At 37.1% G+C, this 23530-nt stretch overlaps 1 protein-coding gene and 1 long non-coding RNA gene across 25 annotated transcripts in view; one reads left to right on the top strand and one right to left on the bottom strand.

Moving 5' to 3' along the window:
• The window catches only part of PKP4 (plakophilin 4), a 245733-nt gene that overhangs the window by 142490 nt on the left and 79713 nt on the right, over positions 1-23530 (top strand). The gene's annotated exons all lie outside the window — the stretch shown is intronic.
• LOC309844451 overlaps positions 11135-23530 on the bottom strand; it is a 32034-nt gene continuing 19638 nt past the window's right edge. Inside the window, exon 3 of the long non-coding RNA XR_014300701.1 lies at positions 11135-11436. This is a non-coding gene — a long non-coding RNA (uncharacterized lncRNA). The remainder of the gene's footprint in view (positions 11437-23530) is intronic.

Here is a 23530-nt window from a genome sequence, read left to right as displayed (position 1 = left end):
GCTATGGAAATACTTAATAAGGAAGTTATGACTTTTCTCCATTTGTGCTGACTGCAGCATAGTTCTTTATATATGTAATATTCATTTCATTTAAAGTGGGCTGTGGGATCAGTTAATAGAACCCTTTTGTTTCCTTGTTTCGAGTATACTATGGTTATCTATGTATTTAATATTTTGCCTCATTCCAAAAGTGTTTGAAACATCTTTTAAAAATACAAAACCCAAAAATGGAGTGAGGAAACTAGAGCACATGGAAGATAATGATTAGAAAAATAAGATGAAACCAATGTTAAAATAGTATAAAACTGTATGTTGCTAACATTCCATGCATTTGCTAGAAGTAAACAGCCACTTTGGCTCTGAGTGACTAGTACCTATTCCAAAGAGAGAAACATGAATGAATTATATTGAAAATATGTGTAGAATAAAAACAAACCAGGTTGCTCAGGAAAATCTACCTTTCCAAGGGCAGAGATTTGAGTGGTTTCTCCTGGAAGCCACCACCGAGAGACCTCTTCATGATGTGGCAGACAGCATCGTTGGTAGTCTCTCACTGTACGAAATCAGGCTCATAGGTCACTTTCTTACACTGCTAAATGGAATATAAATGGATAGAAATAATTCCCCAGGAGGCCAGTTCTGACACTCTGAAGTTCGGATCAAAGATGATATTTAGCATATGTAGATGGATGGGTTAATTTCAGGTCCTCCAAGCAGGCAGCATCCCATAATGACTACTTCTGTCTACTGCTCTCTGTACGGTCCTGGTAACAGTCGGTGCCACCATGTGAGGTGCCCTGTGTTCCAGGTCACTGTGTAGCTACCTGGTGTGCGTGCCTTAACAAGCGACATGCCCCTCATGGGAGGTGAGGTCTGTACAGCTCATCTCAGGAGAATCTCATCATGGTTAACTCGGAAGAAAGTTTACTCCTTCATCCTTTTGCCTCCCATGTGCTAAGCAACAGCCTTCAAATTCAAACTTAGATGAGCATGGGATTTATTCTTTTTCTCCTTGGAGCATTATCAACTGGGTTTCTTTCTGACAATAGTCCAGGTTAGATTTCACTGGATAGAGTGACAATAAAAGGTCCCAGTAGCCAGAGTGAGGGGCCCACCTCCCCATCCCAATATTTCCCCTGTCCACTTCTACTCCTGAGGGCAAAGGGAGGGAGGGGTGACTAGAGCAGTATTCTTCCTCTGTTTTGGGTTTTGGTTTTGTGTGTGTGTGTGTGTGTGTGTGTGTGTGTGTGTGTGTGTGTGTTTACTGTGAAGTTAAATAATGGTCATTTCAGACAACTGGTAAAATTCAGAAAAGTATTATATAAAGAGTAAAACCCATAATTCTACCATTCAGAGACAACCATTTTATTTTCAAGTCACGCTTATTGAAGTGTAATTTACTTACAGTAAAATTCACCCTTTGTAACTTGCAGTTTTATGGTTTTTTAGATTTTTGGCATGTCATTGTATAACCACTACCACATAGAACATTTCCACTAACCCCAAAAAAGAGGCAACCACTTTTAAAGGTTTGCTACACTTCATTGTCTTCAGTTTTTGTTTGTTTGTTTTTATGTTTGAGGCCATTCCCCCTGGCTAACCTTGTGTCTTGTTCCTAAAGTCCCACTTTGACCTGCCAGGCCAAACTTTAATGGCTCCCACTTGCCTGAGGAATTCCCAATGGGACAAAAAGCTTGAGGCTGAACCAGTGACCTAGGGCAGCTAATTCAGCAGTGCTTAGAGATCATTACAGCCTTCCAGTGGCAGGCGGCACACTGTGGGAGGAAGCCTTAGCCAGGGGAAATACTCCAGGGCAGATTCAGCCTCAAGGATACAAGGTGTGGCCTGTGCTTCGTGTTTCATGTAAGCAGAAAAATTACATGAGTGTTTCAACTTGTTGGGTAACAAAGCTGTGCAAGAAGAAAATGGAATTGGAAATGAAAAGTCAATAAATGAAAATATGACCAGCTTTGACTTTAAGAAACTATTTCTGAGATTTTATTGTACAGAATTTCAAAACTATCCCTGATTGCAGACTTGGAATCTAGCCATTCATTGTCCAGAAACAAAGTTACTTCTCGACAAGCTGAAAGAAAAAGTTTATTTCTTTAGGGTACATAAATTGGTTCCATGAATTTTATCTTGTAAATCATAGTTTGTCTACTTATTAAGATGAAGCAGTAAGTTTTCTTTTATATTGAAGTTTTAAAAAATCCCAAAAATGGACCTTTTAATAATTGCAGAAAACATTAATTTCAGCTTTGGGAATCAAAGTACAGCTTTAAGTTTTCATTTTGATTTTTGTACATTGTTTTGAACTTTGATGACCCCGTTCAGAAACAGTTGGTCCCTTCACATTGTCAATCCTTTGACTGGCTACTACTGATGTTAGGAAGTTACCCTGGACTGAGAAAAATCCTGTCCATATCAACTGAGTGAGGAGGGGAAATGGGTGGCAATATTGAAATTAAATAACTTCACACTCTTCCCAAGATTATCTCTCCTTTCAAGTTAGTTTAAAGTCCTGATAAAATAGAATTCTTTATGGTTTTAAAAAGGTCATACAATCTTGACAAATAGTCTTCTTATCGCCACTTAAGAAAAGAACTATTATTTTTTAATGAAAAGATTTGATTCCCCACTGCCATTCAGATATTTTTTTTTTAACACTTTATGGGGTCATCTGCTAGTGCCCATCAGGCTTCCATTGATACTATTAAAAATTCTAAAAATGTTTTAGGCTGACAGTAGCAGAAAAGGCTTTTTCATGGTTCAGGTCTTTTCTTCAGCAAATATTTTTAAATCACTGCAAAGTAAACCTCCTCAAATGATACATTCTTTAAAAATGAAGAGTCTTTGAAAAGATTGAATGTTTGTGCCTTGACAGTTTATTGCTTATTTAATGTACCACTTCAGGAAGATGCTTGATAAAGTTCTGTCCCTTTGACCTCCAGAGCTCTCACCAGCAAAACCCGAGTTTTTTAAATAATAGTTTTATTAAGATATATTTCACATACCATAAAATGCATACTTTTAAAGTGTACAATTCAGTATTTTTAGTGTATTCACAGATTTTGTTCAACCCTTACCATTGTTCCATTTTAGGGCGTTTTTATGACCCTGTGAAGAAGCCTTTAGCACCCCTTTCGCATTCTCCCCTCCCCATGGCCCCTGAAAACTATGCATCTGCTTTCTGTCTCTGTGGATTTGTCCACTGGACATTTCCCTATGTACAGTATCAGGCAATATATGGCCTTTTGTGAGTTGGCTTCTTTCACTGAGCATGATGTTTTCAAGGTTTACCCATGCTGTAAGCATGTATCAGTACGTCATCCTTTTTTGTTTCCAAGTAATTATTCCACTGTATGGATATACATTTTTTTATTCATTCACCAGCTAATAGACATTAGGGTTATTTCTACTTTTTGACTATTGTAAATAATACTACTAAGCCTCAAGTGTTGAAAGGGGTTTGCTTTAGGCAAACTTAGTTGGGGGTCAGGAAGTGATAGAAGTTTTCCTGAGCCTCTCCACCCATCCTTCTGCTCCCTCACAAGAACTTGCCTTCTTTCCCCTCTGCTTTCTGTTACAGTAAATCTCTGCAATACTGCTGAGCTAGTTGTCTGTGTTGAGTTACTTTAGCGCTGTTTGGGAATCCAGTAATATTCATCAGGGTGTAGCTCAACCAATTTCCATTCCTAAGTATTGTCTTTGGTCACTAGTGCCTCTCTTAATGGTCAAACAAATAAAAGTTTTCTGATTTCGTTTCTAATTCAGACCAAATGAGGAATAAACTATTTGATATTTGAATGTAATTATCAGAAACTCTCTGGGGGATCTGTGCAGCGAATATTTATTAAATGGCTGCTCTTATGAGCAAATTTAGTAACACTGAATTTTTAAGATGTAACTCCTATTGTAAACACAGTAAAGAATACCACATCTGAAAGATACATAAATGAGTCTGTGGCTGACCTGCAGCTCTACAGAAGTCATTTATCTTGAGCAGTTTACTTAAGCACAGTTCTTCCAGAAGGCATTTTAATTACTGCTTCTCATTGCCATTCCAGTCACAAGCCAATTTCTTCTGGGACATACAAATCCAAGTGGCAACTATCTCTGCTGATTTGAATTAAACTTGTATAAACTAGGTCTTCTGCAGGGCGTATGAGCCCAAGGTAATTCAACCAAAATTCCATTAAGCTAACCTATTTTAACCTAAGAATGTTACCATGTAGAATGTGGATTTTAAGCCAGGTAGTTTCCATAAGTAATACTTTTTTATGGACCTACAACATTATGCAACAAAATGTTTTAATCATAGTAAATAAATATTTCAAAATGAATTACCTTTTTCTTAGACTGAATGTTTAAAAATGTTAAGTGGGTCATAAGGTTAGAAGGAACCACAAAAAGAAATCAAGTTTATAGTTTGCATCAAAGTTCCACATTATCTTAAGACTATTTTAATGTATCTGGTTAAATATAGAGGCAGCCCAACTATATTAATTTTCTAATTAATGAAGAAGAAAATACTTCTTAAAATTCAGAGGCCTATGCTTCTAAAATATATGTATTGTGCCATTATTTAATTCTTTTAAAGCACCATTTTAATTAAAATAATACTATTTCATTTTCTGTAATTTTTCATAGTTCACATTCTATAATTACTATTCTCAAAATATGTAACAGTGATAAATTATTCAGTCAATACAGGAATTATATTACCAGCCCCCACTCTTAGTCATTAGGCTTTTTAAACTATTTATATTGATAAATCATAAAGTAATTTAAATAAGCCACAGAGGATATTTCAAGATGCTTCCTGAAAAAAAGTTTACCTTTTTTGCTTCATAGGAATTAATAATTACTTTAATCATGTATCTTGTATCTACTGTCATTCTGGGTTTTATCTGTATTTTTTAAATCTTTATCTTAAGAAATGTTAGAAGTACTGAGAAGCACAGAGAATAATACAACAAAAGCTCAAGTACTCACATCCCAGAACTGAAAATTGTTGACAGTTCATCATATTGGCTTTTTATTTAAAATTTATTTACAATTCAAGCCTTCGTTGCTCTCTTCCCAATAGCTAAACACAAGTATGTAGTCTTTCAGTTTACGTTGTGTGCTTTTATATCATTATACTTCCTTGGCCAATACTTTGTGTTTCTTCTTTTTTAGCCTACACCATATAGTGTAGTGTTTACCATTGTGCATTAAGTATTTTTCTACTCAGTATTTCTAATCTTTCCATGTTGATGTGTGTAGAGCTAGTTTATGTTTTTAACTGCTGTTACATAGATATTTCATACAATGATCAAATTTTGGCCATTTCCTTGTTGAAGAACATTTTCCTTCTACTTTTTAATACTGTAAATATGTAGCACTGAACATTTTTGAACCTATCTCTTAGTTTACACCTGTAAGATCATGGAAAATGCATCATGATAACTAGACTACTTGGGTTGTAATAAATGTACCATACCAGTTTTTCTTAATAGCTTTCTGAACAGTTAGTATCTCAACAGTTGTACCTTCTCAAGCAGTATGTGTTAAAGTTCCAGGGTGTGTGTGTGTGTCTGTCTGTCTGTCTGTCTCTTCTCTTTGTCTTTGTTTCTCTCTCTCTCTTTTTTTTTTTTTTTTTGCCAACATTTAAGATTAGGCAGGCTCTTTTAAGTTTTACCAATCTAATGTTATCTCATTTTACTCTGTATTTTCTTGATTACTAATGGGATTGAGTATTTTCTTGTCTTTATGATCCTTTTGAGTTTCCTCTTCTATTCATATTCTTTGCCCACTTTTCTTTCTTTTTTTTTTTTTTTAAAAAAGATGTTATTTATTTGTTTGAGAGAGAGAGGGAGCAGAGAGAAGAGCAGAGGAAGAGGGACAAGCAAACTTCATATTGTGCATGCAGTTCAGTGGGGGGCTCAATCCCAGAACTCTGAGATCACGACTGGACCAAAATAAAGAGTTAGACGTTTAACCTACTGAGCTACCCAGGCTCTCCTCTTTGCCTGCCGGTTTTTTGTTTTGTTTTGTTTTTTAAGATTTTATTTATTTATTTAACAGACAGAGATCACAAGTAGGCAGAGAGGCAAGCAGAGAGAGGAAGGGAAGCAGGCTTCCCGCTGAGCAGAGAGCCCGACTCGGGGCTTGATCCCAGAACCCTGGGATCACAACCTGAGCCGAAGGCAGAGGCTTTAACCCACTGAGCCACCCAGGTGCTCCAAACAAAAAATTTTTTTAAAGATTTTTTATTTGTTTGACAGATATCACAAGTAGGTAAAGAGGTAGGCAGAGAGAGAGAGAAAAGGGGAAGCAAGCTCCCTGCTGAGCAGAGAGCCTGATATGGGGCTTGATCCCAGGACCCTGGGATATGACCTGAGCCGAAGGCAGAGGCTTTATTTAACCCACTGAGCTACTCAGGTACCCCTTGCCCGCTTTTTTTTTTTTTTTTTTAAGATTTTATTTATTTATTTGACAGAGAGAGATCACAAGTAGGCAGAGAGGCAGGCAGAGAGAGAGAGGGAAGCAGGCTCCCTGCTGAGCAGAGAGCCTGACGCGGGACTCGATCCCAGGACCCTGAGATCATGACCTGAGCCGAAGGCAGTAGCTTAACCCACTGAGCCACCCAGGCGCCCCCCATTGCCCGCTTTTTTAATGAGTAATTTGACTTATGATCTTTGGTTCTGTCATTAGTTTTTTTGCACTGAAAAAACTCTGGGATGTATATGTTAAAATAGTACAGGTCTTAGTATATCATAGCACTAAAAGTACACTGTATTAATCCATTTTTAGAATACAAGTCCTTTAGTATCAATACAAGTACATAGGAGATACAATCTCTATATGATATATAATAATGGAGACCTAATTATCTACATCTGCAGTTGAGGGAAGGTAAGATCCCAACCAGATGATACTAACATTACTTTCCATTTCTAGATATCCTTTCAGGATTTTGCATTTACTTACATACTTTTTGAAAATATTTATGATGTCTTCTCTAAACTCACTCAGGAAATATGTATATACCTTTACTTTATTACAGAAATACAAAGTAAATGCTTTCTCCTTTTGCTAGTTCGTGAAAACAAACTCTTCCAGGGAATTTTAGCATCTTTAAGTATCCTGTTTACTCTGGGAAGTCTTGTTTTCCCGTTTGAGAATATGCTGTGTTTAATGAAACCAGTTAAAAATTGAGTTTTTGTTTAAGTGCTCTCTCCAGGTGAAAACTACTTTTTTGGTTTGTTTTGAACGTAAGAGAGGGAGGGGGAAACTTTGTTGTTTTAATTTAATTATTACATTTAGACTCTGATGAAGTATTTGATTATTAGCAATGCCACTAATAAGTTTTACGTTGTCAGAAATTAATTATAAACATCAGTACAGTACTCTCAGTCATGGCAAAGACAGTTATCCTAAGATAAATGGCTCATATTTTGGTGCAGTGTTTGATGTTCAAAACAAGACGTTACAACAATAAACAAACGTAAACTGGAAAAAAAAAAAAAGCCTGGAAATTTCCAGTCTAGTAGAAGGGACCATTTTATATAACTAACAATATGACAAACGTGCTTAGTAACAATGTTAAGTATATGCTTATTTTTTTCATTTTTAATTTTGTGAAGAGCTCCATGTTGACCAGATTACATTGTCTTAGCTCTATCCCAGGAGGCTCTGCCTGGGTGTCTTTCATTCTCATACCCTCGGGTTAAAATACTTTATAGTATGAGGAAGAGAACAATAGCCATCGAGCACCTATTCCATAACAGACACCTGTACTAATAGATGTTTTATACCCTTTATCTTCTTAACTTTTCAACAGTGTTTCCTTTTTGGTGTTTTGTGTTTTAGTTTGCTTTGGTTTTAATTATTACTGTACACCTGAATTTATTATTAAGATGGTGTTGTCCTCTTAAGATAGTGTTATTTTATCGTTTTTTCCACAGGGTTGTCAATAAATGGTTTAAGAAGGCTTAAGGGGCATCTGGGTGTTTCAGTCATTAAGCATCTCCCTTCAGCTCAGGTCATGATCCCAGGGTTCTGGGATCGAGTCCCACATCAGGCTCCCTGCTCAGCGGAGAGCCTGCTTTTCCCACTCCTACTCTCCCTGCTTTGTGTTCCCTCTCTCTGTGTCAGGTAAATAAATAAAATCTTAAAAAACAAAAAAAAAAAAAGGAAGAAAGAAGACTAAGAATCCCTCTCGCATCTACTCTGCCACTTCAAATAGACACAGCCTATATAAAATGGTGTGCAGCATACAAAAGACAATTGTAAAACCCCTAGCCACCAGCTCCATCTCTACTACTACTATTTTGTCTCTCCCTGATGGAAACTGCTGTGATTACCATTTATATTCTTGGTCGATCACAAACATATTAAAAGAAGTCATGTAGATAGTAATTTAAAGATTCTAGAAAACAATCTTGAAAAACATATTCCCATTAATGTACTTTCTAAGTTTCATTATTTTAGGGAGAAAAGTTTACCATTTCTTCATCTAATCACTTTAATCTCCATGATGAAATGAAAGGAGGTTAGTATTAAGTTCACATTCTCATTACCATCTGGCAGTTTAAGGACCATGGAGTAGAAAGGCTGATGAAAGTAATGAGATGTTTCTTTAACCCTTCTGAGAACTACTATATCTAGGTCTAAACCAGTGTAGGAAAAGGAAATAGAAAATGTGATTAGCTGCCTAAAAGTGAGTGCCATCCATTTCAGTGCATTTCAGCAGTTAATCAGCTTGTCCTAAAACTGAACATGGCATGTCTGCCAGGATAGGGAGGGGAGGCAGCCGACAAGTTTGCCAGACTTTGTAGTGACTGAATTGTTATTATGGTTTTCCTCCCGGAGGCTTCACAATCTATTTAATAACAAATCAGTCTAATCTATTTGTTGCATGGCTTTGTCTATTCTCCTTTCATGTTACTCCACTATTAAATAGGGGGGAAAACACTCTAAAACTGAAGAGGAAAAAAGTGTGTAGGCTACAGATTTCACAGCCAAAAAAATTTTATGTTAAATAATTATACATTTTATCCACTGTCACATAGTTTAGATGTAACTTTTGGTTTGCATTAATAGATTCTTATAATCCAAGGAGGAATGTCTTTAGGGTATATGTGTGTGTTTCTTTTAGCTTTTTTTTTTTAATTGGAAAAGAACAAGTAACAGCCAGTTATTCTAGCATCCTGTGATGTGTCATTCCTGCTTCAGAGCAAGTCAATTAAAGGTTGATCTACCTCCACCTTTAGTTACAATATCAGTAATGGGGCTATTTGAGTCACAGAGAAAATTCAAGTGAAATTATCAACCATGATACAAGAACTTAGGTACTTAGGAAGGACAGAGAACAGATCTGTATCTCTTTTCTCCGTGGCATTAGTAAAATACTTCCCAGTAAAAACTTATTTGAAAATAGTGAGTAAAACAGTATTGTATTTCTGTGAACATAAATACGAAGGTAGAGGTTATATTATTGACAGAACTACTACTTAAGTCTAGAAGTTAAAACTTGGGTGAACTTTGCAACCATTAATGAAATAATTAATATATCTAGATCAGTAATTATTGACAGCATCTGAACCTATCGATGTATCTTATGTTAATATTGCAAAATGGGAGACAGTCAGAAATTTTAGTATCCTAATGTAACCCAATGGGAGGACATGACGTCACTTGTGACGTATTGCCCCCCCAAATTGTTAGTCCTCTAAATATAAATACCTAGTCATAAGAAATTTGAAGCCAAGGGAACATGTTAAAGGACAGTGTGCTGATGCCATCAGTCAGATCCAGCCTATAGGCAAATGAAATAATTTCAAACGGGAAAAAAAAATTAAGAGAGGGAGAATGAAACTAGGCATTAGAAGAGATGTTTAGAGACCTAACAACCAAATATAACTAGTGGAACTTGGTTAGTTTCAAACAAACTATTTTTAAAAACCAAAACAGGGAATTTGAATACTGACTAGTATTGGGGGTTCCTTGGGGTTCCTGGGGTGGCTCAGTTATTAAGCTTTTGCCTTCAGCTCCGGTCATGATCCCATGGTCCTGGGATCCAGCCCCACATCAGGCGTCCTGCTCAGCGGGAAGCCTTCTTTTCCCTTTCCCACTCTCCCTGCTGCTTGTATTTTCTCTCACTGTCTCTGTCAAATAAATAAAATCTTAAAAAAAAAAAATTTACTTTTCGAGGAGCCTGGGTGGCCCCATCGGTTAAGTGTCTGTCTTCAGCTCTGGTCAAGATCCCAAGGTCCTTGGATCAACCCCCTCATCGGGCTCCCAGCACAGCGGGAAGCCTGCTTCTCCCTTTTCTACTCTCCCTGCTTGTATTCTGTCTCTCACTGTCTTTCTGTCTGTCTCTCTGTCAAATAAATAAATAAAATCTTTTTTAAAAAATTTTACTTTTAGGGGAGCCTGGGTGGCCTACCGGTTAAGTGTCTGCCTTCAGCTCAGGTCGTAATCCCAAGGTCTTGGGATCGAGCCCCACATCAGGCACCCTGCACACTGGGAAGCCTGCTTCTCTCTCTCTCTCTCTGTCTGTCTCTCTCAAATAAATAAATAAAATCTTTTTTAAAAAAGCATTTTGCTTTTAATATTTTAGGTATGATAATGTTGTAAATATGGTCTTTTTAAAATATCTATTTAGGGGTACATCTCAAGTATTTATTAGTGAAGTAATACGATGTCTGAGACTTGCTTCAAAATAGTAATTAAGAGAAAATAGTAGGTGAGGGTAGAGATGAAGTGAATGTGATATGTTCCTTTTTTTTGATGAAGCTGGGTAATGAATACATAAGGGATTTATTATACTGTTTTCTTTTTTATTATATGCATGTGTGTTTTAAATATTGTATAGCAAAGTTTTTAAATGCTAAGTGATTCAGCTCCTTATTTTCTGACTGAAATTATGGATAAAATTTGTTTCGCTTTTATAAAATTAGGATGGTTCTATTTCTTAGAATCTGCTCGGTAGATGTTCTCTTTAATAGTTTAAAGACCATTTAAATTGCATAGACTGGGAATCTGTAAGGAGTGCTCCACAGGGTTCATGCTGCCTTCTCTGTCAATAATGTTGGCTTGTTATGGCAATGAATGGGAGGGGGAAGTAAAAGGGATAAAGAAAGATAAAGCTGATCAGCCCTTTCTTTCTGTCATGTTGTAAACCATTGTTCTTTTCATTCATATCTCTCAAAAGAAAACTGCTGGCCATTAAAGCTAGGAATTTAACACAGTCTTGCCCAAATACTTTTCCATGTCTGTTTGCTGTGGAATGTACCTGTTAAACTACCCAACAGTGCTTATGTGTTTTAAAGAGAATTTACCCTGACCGTCCATCATCATGATTGTCATTCCTTTTCATTTGTTCTAATAGGCTTTTATCTTTTTCATTCTTCCGTTTGGTAGAATGAAATCCTTCACACTTGACTGTGGGGGATAAACAAAGAAGGGAAGAAAACAAGGTTAGGATAAAGGATGTGTGACAAATTAGGGATCCACAAGAGCTTTCAGAAGATGTTAAAGCATTCTAGAACCACTTTCCTAAGTTCCATAGGTCTTACTATGTAGACACATAACATATGCCATGTCAAATGTTGACTGTATCCTTGTGTCCATTTTTTTTTTTCCAGAACAGTTACTGGTGATCCTTGCTCACTCTCTCTCACGTGTGAATTCATTCCTCCTTCAGCACTAAAACAGCTATTTATGGTGCTTGTCCATGAATTAAGAACTGAAAATGCTGTTAACAGTGAGAAACACTTTTTTTTCAAAAAGCAAAGCAGAAACTTAAGAAATATGTTCTTTCTTTTCATACCTAAAATGAAAATAAACATTTTTTTCAGAAATTAAACTTTACTGTTCCTAAAAATTAAAAAGTAAATGTTTACATTGGTAGTCAATGGAAAGAAAGTGAATAGCATTCTTTAGACATGCCAAATTTTAAAGTGTCTTTATGTAGAGAGTATAAAGAATTGTATGTAAATAAATCATTTGCTTTTGAATGGCCAAATAGAATAAATAATCAAGGGGAGTGTATGTTCAATAAAAAACTGGGGCTTATGATCATTTAAAAGTCCTTTTAAGTAAACTTTTAGATAGGATTTTCAAAACAATTAAATCCTAAAGTAAAATAATGAAGTTGTATGCATCATAAACAAAATTATTTATAATGACAAGTTTTAAGGGGTTTGGATGCCAGCCAACGTGTCTTACTCAGATCTACTGTTTAGTCCATGGTCACTCTGCACAGTCTCATGCAGAGCAAGTAGAAAAACAGGACCCTTTCCCTGCTTCCTACTAGTGCCAGCTCTTTTAATATATATATGTAAGATTTAGGGGCAACTTGGTGGCTCAAATGTCTGCCTTCTGCCCAGGTCATGATCAAGCCCTGCATTGGGTTCTGGGATCAAGCCCTGCATTGGGCACCCTGTTCAGCAGGGAGCCTGCTTCTTCCTCTCCTTCTGCCTCTCCCCCCAGCTCTTGTTCTCATTTACTCTGTTCTCTCTCTCTTTCTCAAATAAATAAATAAGTATCTAAAATATATATATAAGATTTAAACTGTTTTACACATTTCTAAGAGTGTACTTGTGTGTGTGTGCTTTTCTTTTTTATTTTAAATCTTTAAAAATGTTTTTTACTTTTTTTTTTTTAACCTCTAAAGGGTTTTTGGAAGAACGGAAGTGAGGGAGACAATAGTAGTTGTTAGACTATGGATGCAAACAATTTGCAGTAGCCCATCTATTCCAAGGCTGACCCTTGGCCTAAGTAGCACCCTAAGTTATGGCAAAATACTTAGGAAAGAGAGCCTAGTGTTGTATTTAACCATTTTACTATTTTCATCACACTTGCTTTCACTCTTTCAAATGTCAACTGAAATGCTAGAAAACCTTTCTATTCTGATTTCCACCTTTACTGGTTGAAACACCTGTTCTGGGCTGGGCTTAAACAGAAATCATGCTTCCTGTATAATTTATGGGGATACCAGAGGGAACTGTTTGTTTCATTTTTGTCTACTACATCCTTTTTGATCTTCCCCTTCCCTTATGGTCTTCTGGATCTTTTATTCATAGATTCAAAGCACTAACACAAAATGCTTTTGTCAAAGAATATTTAACATCTTCTAAAATGTGTTTACCTCCAGACCCTATGAAAGTTACTTGACTTGTGAAAGGACTAGTATTTTCTGTTCCTTTAATGTTTTGGTTCTGCATTAAATACATAATTTTCTTTTTAGGAGACTGTTTGGAATATTTTTTGTTTGTATCTTACCTTTTCCTGGAATTCATTTTACACAGCCATTATAAGAGCCCCAAAATATGATAGAGTAGCATGGGGAAAAGTGAAATGAAGAATTAAGAAAACAAGGGTAAGAATGAATAGAGCCAGTTATGAAACCAAAATGTTCATGACGGTGGCTGGTTATATATTCTACTTTAAACTTGCTAACAGCCAATGAAAACCAAGACTTTGCTGTCTCTATTACTCAATGATATTTTAAAGACAAAAATTATAAAGCACATTCTGAGAGTATAGCCATTTTTTTTTTCAGGTAGAATGTCACAGAGGGAATGTATGGGTCAGACTGTAAGCCTTAGATCTTTCCCACACTCCAGGAGCTGTCAGTCCTACACTTCTATGGCCTTCTTGTTTGCACCTTCTGTTGGTCGTAGAGGTGATTGGGTGTTGATTGTGGATGGGTCAGCCCAAATCCATTCACACTCAAGAAAATGACTCAGGGCTCATGTCCTGGTGCTGATGGGTCAGAAGCAACTACATCCTACATGAAGGACATCATTTTTCAATCGAGTGCCCTTCCTTTTCTCTAACCTCAGTATCACCCTCAGATCATATAAACAATTGTGAAAAGAGATCCTTTGGCCTGTCTTCACTTGTTATGCCTTGCTTAGTCCAAAGGCATAACAACTGTATATAGGTATATACCATATAGGTACAAGGTATATACCATTTCAGGGGCATTTTAGAGTCATAACACACAAAAAACAGTAATAAACACCATTACAGGTATGTTGTCTGGTTTCCCTTTTCCTGACTCCTGAGCAAGTGGTCCTCTCTTAGGAAGCAGGAATTGGTTTCCACTCAATAGAGAATTGTCCAGGGTCGGATACCATAATAAAAATACAGAAAGGAACTTCAGTCCTAAAAAAAAAAATCATAAATTTAAAGGAAGAGTTTTTGTTTTTCTTGAGATTGTGAACAGACAATAAATAAATTCAGAAGAAACTCTTTAAAAGTAGTTAGATACCAAAAAGGATTGTTTTTTGAGTATTATTGCAAAGATATTCTTATTGTCTATAGGCTAGTGATTTCTCAAACTAGGGTCCTCAGAGCCCTGTTAGGACAATAATGTAGTAGATGGGGAGAGCTGTTTTCCTTCTGGCTCCCCATCTCTGCATCAGCCAGGGAAAGCAGTTCACTTTCATTATCTGTTCTACATATTGGCCTTTCTACCTTTGACTTACTGAAATAGCCTAATAGAAGAATGAAGAGCTATCCACATCTGTCTTGGGCAGAACAATCATAATATATTGTTTAATTTTGTCTAACTGCTCTAGTTGTTCTGGTGGTAGGATAGAGAGTCTCTTTAATGTAATGGATCTATTTCCTTTGTTTGTTTGTTTGTTTGTTTGTTTGTTTAAAGAGGGAGGGGTGGTTGAGGGGGAGAGAGACTCTTAAGCAGGCTCCATGCCCAGCCCAAAGATCATGACCTGAACTGAAATCAGGTGTCAGTCACTTAACCTACTGAGCCCTTCAGGCACCCCTATTTCCTAGTTAATTATTATCTAACTAAAAAACATGAGGTACTTATTTCCCAAACATAGGAAAAATGAAGCTAGTTATAAATATCAGTTACCTGTTGGTAGGTGCTGTAAGTTCTTGGAACATCAGGCACTGACTTACAGCATTAAGTTCTTGGTTCCATCTCAGTCTTCTAGACCCCACTTTTCACCCTGCTAATGGTGAGTGTAAAATAAACTCAGGGGGGTGAGAGAAATTTGACCCACCTGCATGGTGAATGTTTTTAAGACCTTGGGACTACCAGGTGCATGGGTGGCTCTGTCAATTAAGCATCTGCCTTCAGCTCAGGTCATGATCCCAGGGCCCTGTGTCAGGCTTCTTGCTCAGCAGGGAGTCCGCCACTCCCTCTGTCCCTTCCCCTGCTGGGCTCTCTCTCTTGCTCACTCTCAAATAAATAAATAAAATCTTTTTTAAAAAGAGAGAGAGAGACTTGGAAAAGACTTGGGGCTTCCACAGACATTATATTCAAGAAGTAACATTTTCAGGAATTCAAGAGCGGTCAAGACAGCTAAAGCACAGAATGAGCTCTATCTACCTAGCCAAGAACTCACAAGACACCAGTAGAATATTTTGTAAATGCATTAAGAGAAACAGTGTAAAATTTTAACTGTGCTGATTAAAAAGGATGTCAAAGCAATACTAAGTTGAAATAAAAAAGATTTAAAGTATATTATGATATTTAGGGCACCTAGATGGCTTAGTCAGGTTAAGTCATGCTCAGGTCATGCTCAGGAGTATAAGATGAACCCCTGTGATGGCCTTTGCACTCAGCAGGGAGTTAGCCTGAGATGGTCTCTCTCCCTCCCACCCCACCCGGGTCCCACTCACACACTCTCATGTGTGCACATGCACACTCCCTCTCTCTCTCTTAAATAAATATTTATTTAAAAGTATGCTATAATATTATCTCCATATCATAATTGAAGATTTAATTAAAATTAAAGAAGACATAGAAATTTGTGTTCAACAGAATGGTTACTCATTTGAGGGAGTTTGTTTTAAATTTATCTTGTAACCCTCCCACGTAGAGACTAAAACTTAACAATCATTAGTAGTTATTTTGCCAGATTCCTGGGGTAGAAAATCCTAGGTGCATAATAGGAAATACAGAATGACCTGGGAACTCGAGTCCAGAGTCCATATCTAAGAAGATTATGATACATTTCATTAAAAAGCAATTTGTAATGCCTAGAGGAATAACAAGGTGCTAAGTAATTGCAATGTGAATTCATTGCCAAATAGTAAAAACCCAAACAAACCATTTTTCTTTTTAACTGAAAAATGGACCTTGGAATCAGTTAACAAGTAGACTTATAAATATTAGAGCAGTAGATTATAAAAGAAAATTACAGCAAACTAATATAGAGAGTCATTGGAAGTTTTCACAATGGATTTAGAATCTGAAAGATCTATATACTTGCTAATGGAATAACCCCAATTAATAGAATAATAAAGCCCACCCAATAACAAGTGAAAAAGTTGAAAGGTAATTTTTAAAATAAGCAAATCACAAACTGGAAAAAAGACAGTAATGAGTTGGTAGAAAAAGACAAATGCAATTTCGAATTTATTTTAGCTACTAGGATCTTATCTGTAAACATGTGGTAGTTCTTGAAGAGTTAAGATGTGCGAAAAAAATACAGAACTTTTGTATGGATCTCAGAACTTCCAGTCAGAACTCAAAAGAGTAAAACTAATAGTAAAAATAGTTAATGAACATATGATTAATGAGTGTTCATCTGTTAATTACCTCTGTTCAGTAAAGGAAGATCAGCTAAGAATTGTTTTAAAAACATTGTGAAAGAATATGTCGTAATAGTGAAATAAATAGATCAGGTCATGCTCCTAAATTGGGATGGTTTAAACAACCACATGAAGACATTGTCATAACACAAAGGGGAAAGATTTTCGTTTTACTTGGATATGTCGAAAATTATGTTGGTGGTCTCCCAGACTGGCTGATTGCCAGCCCTTCACGATTTTTGAGCTGTGACAATTGAAGCGAACTCTAGAATATGGCAAGACATTTCATACTTCTTCATATGTCTCCCACTAGAGCCTTCACATTCAAATTTCTACCTGAGTGGTCCCAGTACCAACTTACTGCCTCTTGATAGATGAGTTAGGAAAAGAGCTACATCTTGTTTTTTGCTTTAAGACAAATGTTTCACAGTTTGGGTTGTCACAGATATGTGAGTGCTTCTTCCATCAAACACTGCTGTGCTTGTCAGGGTCCTCTCTTAAGGTTTCTGGCTTTAAGAACAGCCTCCCAAAAGTCTCTTGACACCTTCTTGGCTTTGGGCATGTGATCCAGTGGGGGGAGTCACAGGAGTGCTGTAATGAGTATTTATAAGATAGTTGTAAGCACTGGAAGACATGGAGTTTGTGTCTTTTCACTATTACAACCCAACATCCAGTAATGTCTGGCACTCAGTAGATAATCAGCAAGTATTAATTGGATTCATGTTAGATGTTCAATAAACATCTTTTCTATAAGATACAGAAAGAGCCAAATCAAGGAGCCAGGGGGATCTGACTCCTTCATAGAATAGAAAGAACAGTTTCTAAAATTTACATAAGAATTACCTTGAAAAGATTAAAGAGTTAAGATTAAGATCAGCTATCAGTTATTTAGAATCCTATTCAATGCTAGTTGATAAACACAGAATTAAGACACAATCTTTATCCTCAAGAAGATGGTCATAGTTTGGTGACTATGCTTAATATTTGAACTATTAATCAGGGTTCTATTTAAACACATATGTGCACGTGTGCTTATAAAATTTCTTGATGCAGTGGTTTTCTTTTTTTTTTCTTCTTCTTCTTCTATTCCCCTTCTTCCATTTTGCCCATTCCTCACTGCCCTCCCATCTGGCAACCATCAGTTTGTTCTTCAGATTTATGGGTCTGTTTCTGCTTTTTGTCTGTTTCTTGTTTGGGTTTGTTTTTTTGTTTTGTTTTTTTGTTTTTAGGTTCCACATGTAAGTGAAATCATACAGTATTTGTCTTTCTCAGACTTTTCATTTAGCATAATACCTTCTGGGTCCATCCATGTTGTCACAAATGTTAAGCTCACTCTCTTCTTCTTTTCTTATGGCCCAGTAATATTCCTTTGTATGTATGCACCACATTTTCTTTATCCATTCGTCTCTCAGTGGGTACTTGGGCTGCTTTCATAATTTGACTATTGTAAATAATGCTGCAATAAATATAGGAGTACATATATGTTTCCAAATTAGTGTTTTTATTTTCTTTGGGTAAATATCCAGGAGTGGAATTACTGAGTCATGTATTAGTTCTATTAATTTTTTGAGGAACCTCCATCCTGTTTTCCACAATGGCTATACCAATTTGCATTCCCACCAGCAGCGCACGAGGGTTCCTTCTCTACATCTTCACCAACACTTGTTCTTTCTTGTCTTTTTTAGTTCTAGCCATTCTGACAGGTGGAGGGTGGTATTTCATTGTGGTTTTTTTATTTTGCATTTCCTTGATGAATAGTGATGTTGAACATCTTTTCACCTGTCTGTTGGCCATCTGTATGTCTTCTTGGAAAAATGCTTTCCGGTTCTCTGCCCATTTTTAATCAGATTATTTGGGAGGTTTTTTGGTGTTGAGTTGTGTGTGTTCTCTCTATATTTGCATATTAACTTCTTAGCAGAGAACTATCACTGGCAGATATCTCCTTCCTTTCAGTAGCTTTGTTGATGGTTCCCTTCACTGTTAATATGGAGATTTTTTTTTTTTTTTAATTTAACAAACTGTTAAGTTTTACAGTTTGACTATGTTCTAGTCTCAGGCTGTGGCCTGGTTTTCTTTTCAACAGAGAAGTAACTCTTGGGTTCTGTTCCATTGAGTGTGTTTTGGGAGAGTAATGGTAGTAGCCTGCACTTACTTCTAATAGGAAGAACCCCATCTAGACCTAGGAGAAAGAGGGGAAAGACAAAGTAACATTACTGTGTGGCATCATCAAACTCTCCACTGCCCCCTCCGCTCTTGCTTACCGATAATGTCCACCAATACAGTCTAGCCCACATCAGACACAGTAGAAGGAAACTGGGGACAGACTTGAGTAAACCATTTTTCAAAATTATTCCTAAGTGATACAGTGAAAATAAACTTTTTAATAGAATGTTCAATTTCATGGGTATATAACGTGCATATTGTAACAGGGTACCTTTATATGCCATTCTAGAATTTGTATAATTCTGAAAGAATTTCCAGACTGTTTCTACACATTCTATCCCCAAAATAGCATTGGTAGCCTGAAGCAACATGGTATGTGTGGGAACTGCAAGTAATTAGAAGTGCCTAGAACGTAGGCTTGTGTGGAAAAGGGGTGACAAGAAGGAACTGGCTGGCAGAGGGCTGCCTAGGGCATACTGAGATGTTTAAATTGTACCCTCTGTGGATCTGTTACCCATCAGCATCACAAGAATGAAGTCAGCCCCAGAGGTTTGAAAAATCACTGTAGCAGCATCATGGAAGAGAGCCTGAAAGGGTGAGAAGTCAAAGCCAGGAAAACAAATTAGGAAAGTTGAAAGGATGATCCAGCTAAAAGACACTGAGAAGATGAAGGCCTGAATGTGATAGTAAGGATGAATTCAGAAGGTTTATGTTTTAAATGACTGCCACGGGCCAGATGCCTTAGCATCTGGAAGTCCAGCTGTGAATGAGGCTGACTTTGCTGCCTTCATGGAGCTTTCCACACTGGTGGGTAGAACACAATAAAATGATTCCATGTTCTTCAGTTTGAGTGACTAGGTGGTCATGATTACGTGGGAGTTGGTTTGCAGGGGGCCCTGAGGGGAGAGTTTCAATACGTTGAACACAAAGTGTGCTATATCCGGTATGCACTTGGAAGTTCAGCTTTAGAGTTCAAGAATGAGATTTGGCCTCTTTTCAGAGGGGCCGTTTGTATTTGTTTTCAGTTGTAATTCTTCATTTTCTGGTATCATTAGTCAGGGGTTTTGGTTGCAAATGGAAGCCTCTCTGACTTGTAAGTACCACAGGAACTTACTAAAAGCTTTTTGGTATCATCTTGGTGAAATCTCTAGGAAGGCCAGAGAACCTCATTCTGAGGGAGGGTGTCTAGGAACAGTGCCCACCGCCACTGCTGGGTCCACTGTAGATGCCCCACGCTATACCACTGCCACCCCCTCACATGGCTTCCTACAGACCCTCAATCGCTGGTCCCCCCCTCCCCGCAGAGGAGTATGAGCAAACATGTTCTCTGCCTTGTGGGACAATCCAAAATAAGCAGGGTTTTGAAGACACTGCACAGCCATACATGTCTAGCAAACATATTTTTGCCTCCATTTATGTCTGTGAAATGAAAAACATTTAATTTCTGAGGTGTGTATAATTTTATAGTGGTTTACTTCAGATTTTTATGTAACATTGTGATGAAGGTATGGTGTCTTCCTTAAAATTAATATTGTTCACATTAATATATTAATTTGCTGGTGAACTTGCTTTTAATTGTTGTTCATTGTAGACTAGCCAGTCCCAAATTTATGAATGGATCTTTCTAGAAGGTTGTTGATAATTAAGTCATTAGAAATTGTGAATGCATCTTCCACTGAAACAAAGTTATCATGGATGATTCAGTTCTCATATTTTAAAATGTGTTTTACATTCCAGCGGAAACTCCTAGAGCACAAGCTACTTGGCGTCTTCAGATAAGAAGTGAAAGGGAGTGGGATGGAATCATTTGTGGGCATGGTGCCTATAGACACATTGTAGACAGTCAATAAAAGTTGGGGAAGTGTTTCTAGGACTAGATGGTTGGAGAGAGGAAGGGAAGAAGGCAAGTATAAGCCTGTTTCTAATATGGAGCTGCCTCTAATTGTTCTAATAAAAGCAGGTTACATTCAGTGACTTATAACAGCATTTTAAAATTACACATATTTTTTATCTAATCCCCAAATCCCAGAATAGTGAACAATTTAAGAATCATTTAAAATGAGTGTTTCAGGGGCGCCTGGGTGGCTCAGTGGGTTAAAGTCTCTGCCTTCCGCTCAAGTCATAATCCCAGAGTCCTGGGATCCAGCCCTGCATCAGGCTCTCTGCTCCGCAGGGAGCCTGCTTCCTCCTTTCTCTCTCTCTGAGTGCCTGTCTACTTGTGATCTTTGTCGGTCAAATAAATAAATAAAATCTTTTTTAAAAAATAAAATAAAATAAAATGAGTGTTTCAAAAGAAAATACACTATTCTGAAAAACATGACCAGTTATAACAGAATTTGTAAAATTAGTGTGAAGTAATTGGGCTGAATATACAGTCTTCAAAAAATACCATGGAACTTTTTGCTCATTTTTAATCCCAATACTAGTTTATTTTCCTAATGATATTTATTTTTTACCTAAAATAGATAAGAATATTAACTGAGGCTTTTGTTACCTTCATCTAGGAATGGCTATTTGTATTTTTTTAATTTTTTTAAAAGATTTTATTTATTTGACAGAGAGAAAGATCACAAGTAGGCAGAGAGGCAGGCGGGGGTGGGAGGGTAGCAGGGTCCCTGCTGAGCAGAGAGCCTGATGCAGGGCTGGATCCCAGGACTCTGAGATCATGACCTGAGCCGAAGGCAGAGGCTTAACCCACTGAGCCACCCAGGCACCCCTGTATTTTTTTAATTTAAATCCAAATAATTAACACATAATCTATTATTAGTTTCAGAGGTGGAGGTCAGTGATTCATCAATCTTATACCCAGTCCTCATTACATCACATGTGCTCCTTAACGTCCAGCACCCACTCTCCTCAAGCACCCCTCAGTGTGTTTTCTGTGATTAAGGGTCTCTTATGGTTTGTCTCCCTCTCTGATTTTGTCGTTTGTTTTTTCCTCTCTTCCCCTGTGATCTTCTGTTTTGTTTCTTTTTTTTTTTTTTTAAAGATTTTATTTATTTATTTGACAGAGAGAAATCACAAGTAGATGGAGAGGCAGGCAGAGAGAGAGAGAGGGAAGCAGGCTCTCTGCTGAGCAGAGAGCCCGATGTGGGACTCGATCCCAGGACTCTGAGATCATGAACTGAGCCGAAGGCAGCGGCTTAACCCACTGAGCCACCCAGGCGCCCCATGTTTCTTAAATTCCACATCTGAGTGAGATTATTTGTATTTCGATGACCCTGACGACCTTTTCAGCAGTAAAAATGCTGTTTACCTAATTGAGACTATAGGAATTTCCTACCTAGAGTGGAGGAGAATAGGTTGATCTGGTTGAGGAAAGTAAACTGATACTTTATATATACCTGATCATTCGGAGCAATTAAGAACTCTATTATGGGTGCTTGGGTGGCTTAAGTGTCTGCCTTCAGCTTGGGTCTTGATCTCTACATCCTGAGATGGAGCCCTGCTTGTCCCTCTTCCTCTGTCCCTCTATCCTGCTCTTGCTCTCTCTTTTTCTCTCTCTCAAGTAAATAAATAATAAATTTTTTTAAATCTTGTAAAAAAAAAAACAAAAACTCGATATTACTTCTACCCAGTTTGTTGGCAGCAACATACATTAAGCATCTGCTGTGTGTGAGGCAGTACAGCAGGCACTCGACATGAAAGGATGAGCAAAATAGCCACAACCTTTTCCCAGTTTGAGCAATTAACATGAATTATATTCTGTGATCTATAATTATGGGGATAAAAATCTTAGAAAGGTATTTCATTAAAGTTTATGTAAGTTTCAAACTCAGAAGATAATTTTCATAGTATTCCCATGAAACTTGAGGTATAGTAAACATTTCTGGATGGCAGTTTAATTTATCACATATTTTAATATTGGCAGACCAGATAAACATTTTGATAGGAACACAGATGGGTAATATCAACCTCAGTATTTAGAAAACTAATTTAGACAATAGAATGAAATAAAGAAAACAGATTCAAGAGAAGTTGATTCCATGTAGGGAACCACTTTTGGTGTCACAGAATGTGATAACCAATCCTCAAGACAAAGACAACAAATGTGCCCTTACTGATATTTGACCAAGTCAGCATCTTTTCCTGTCCCATCAGTCCCTTCTAAAATCAGGAGTGTGCCAGGTAAAGAACTGTCAGCAGAGTGCTTAAGATTTGCATTAGCTGATTGACTCCATTCACTGGGAGCCTGTCCCCTCCCCCCACCCCCCAGCTTGCAGCTAGTTCAAGGTCCCCAGTGGAAACTGCTTTGCCTCTGACCAAGGAAAGGCAATTCACACACAAAACTGAAGTTTAGGGAATTCTTAACTGAATCTGGTGTTTCATTAACCACTTAATGAATTGGGGACATATCAGGGGCTTAACAAGAGCTTAAAATCTTAGAACTATAGCACTCAAAGTATTTTTCCCTTCTTCTGTTCCAAATCTTTTGTTTTATAGTGTTTCCTTAAATCCAAAGTCACATGCCTTTTACTTAAATTTAATACACTCCAAAAATCTGTCAATGTATGCTTTTTTTCTGATTTCAAAAAGGTATAAATGTTTAAGAAGAAAGAGAAAAAAACTTTAGTTGTACTCCACAGAAATAACTGTTGTTAACACTTTGGTTTTTATTTCTCCAGACTTCTTTCTAGGCATATTGTATGTACGTATCTGTACGTGTTTAATTCAAAAATGGCATCAGAAGCCCTTCTGCCATATATAGTAGTGAGAATCCTACTGTGACTTGGGAATCAGGCCATTCTGGGTTTAAATCTCAGCAGTTATGGTTAATAGCAAAGATTTTGGCCAGTTT

The sequence above is a fragment of the Mustela nivalis genome, assembly GCF_964662115.1.
Source record: "Mustela nivalis genome assembly, chromosome: 11".
Classification (NCBI taxonomy): domain Eukaryota; kingdom Metazoa; phylum Chordata; class Mammalia; order Carnivora; family Mustelidae; genus Mustela; species Mustela nivalis.
Note: the sequence above shows the minus strand (reverse complement) of the source record. Positions and strands in the feature narration are given on the sequence as shown.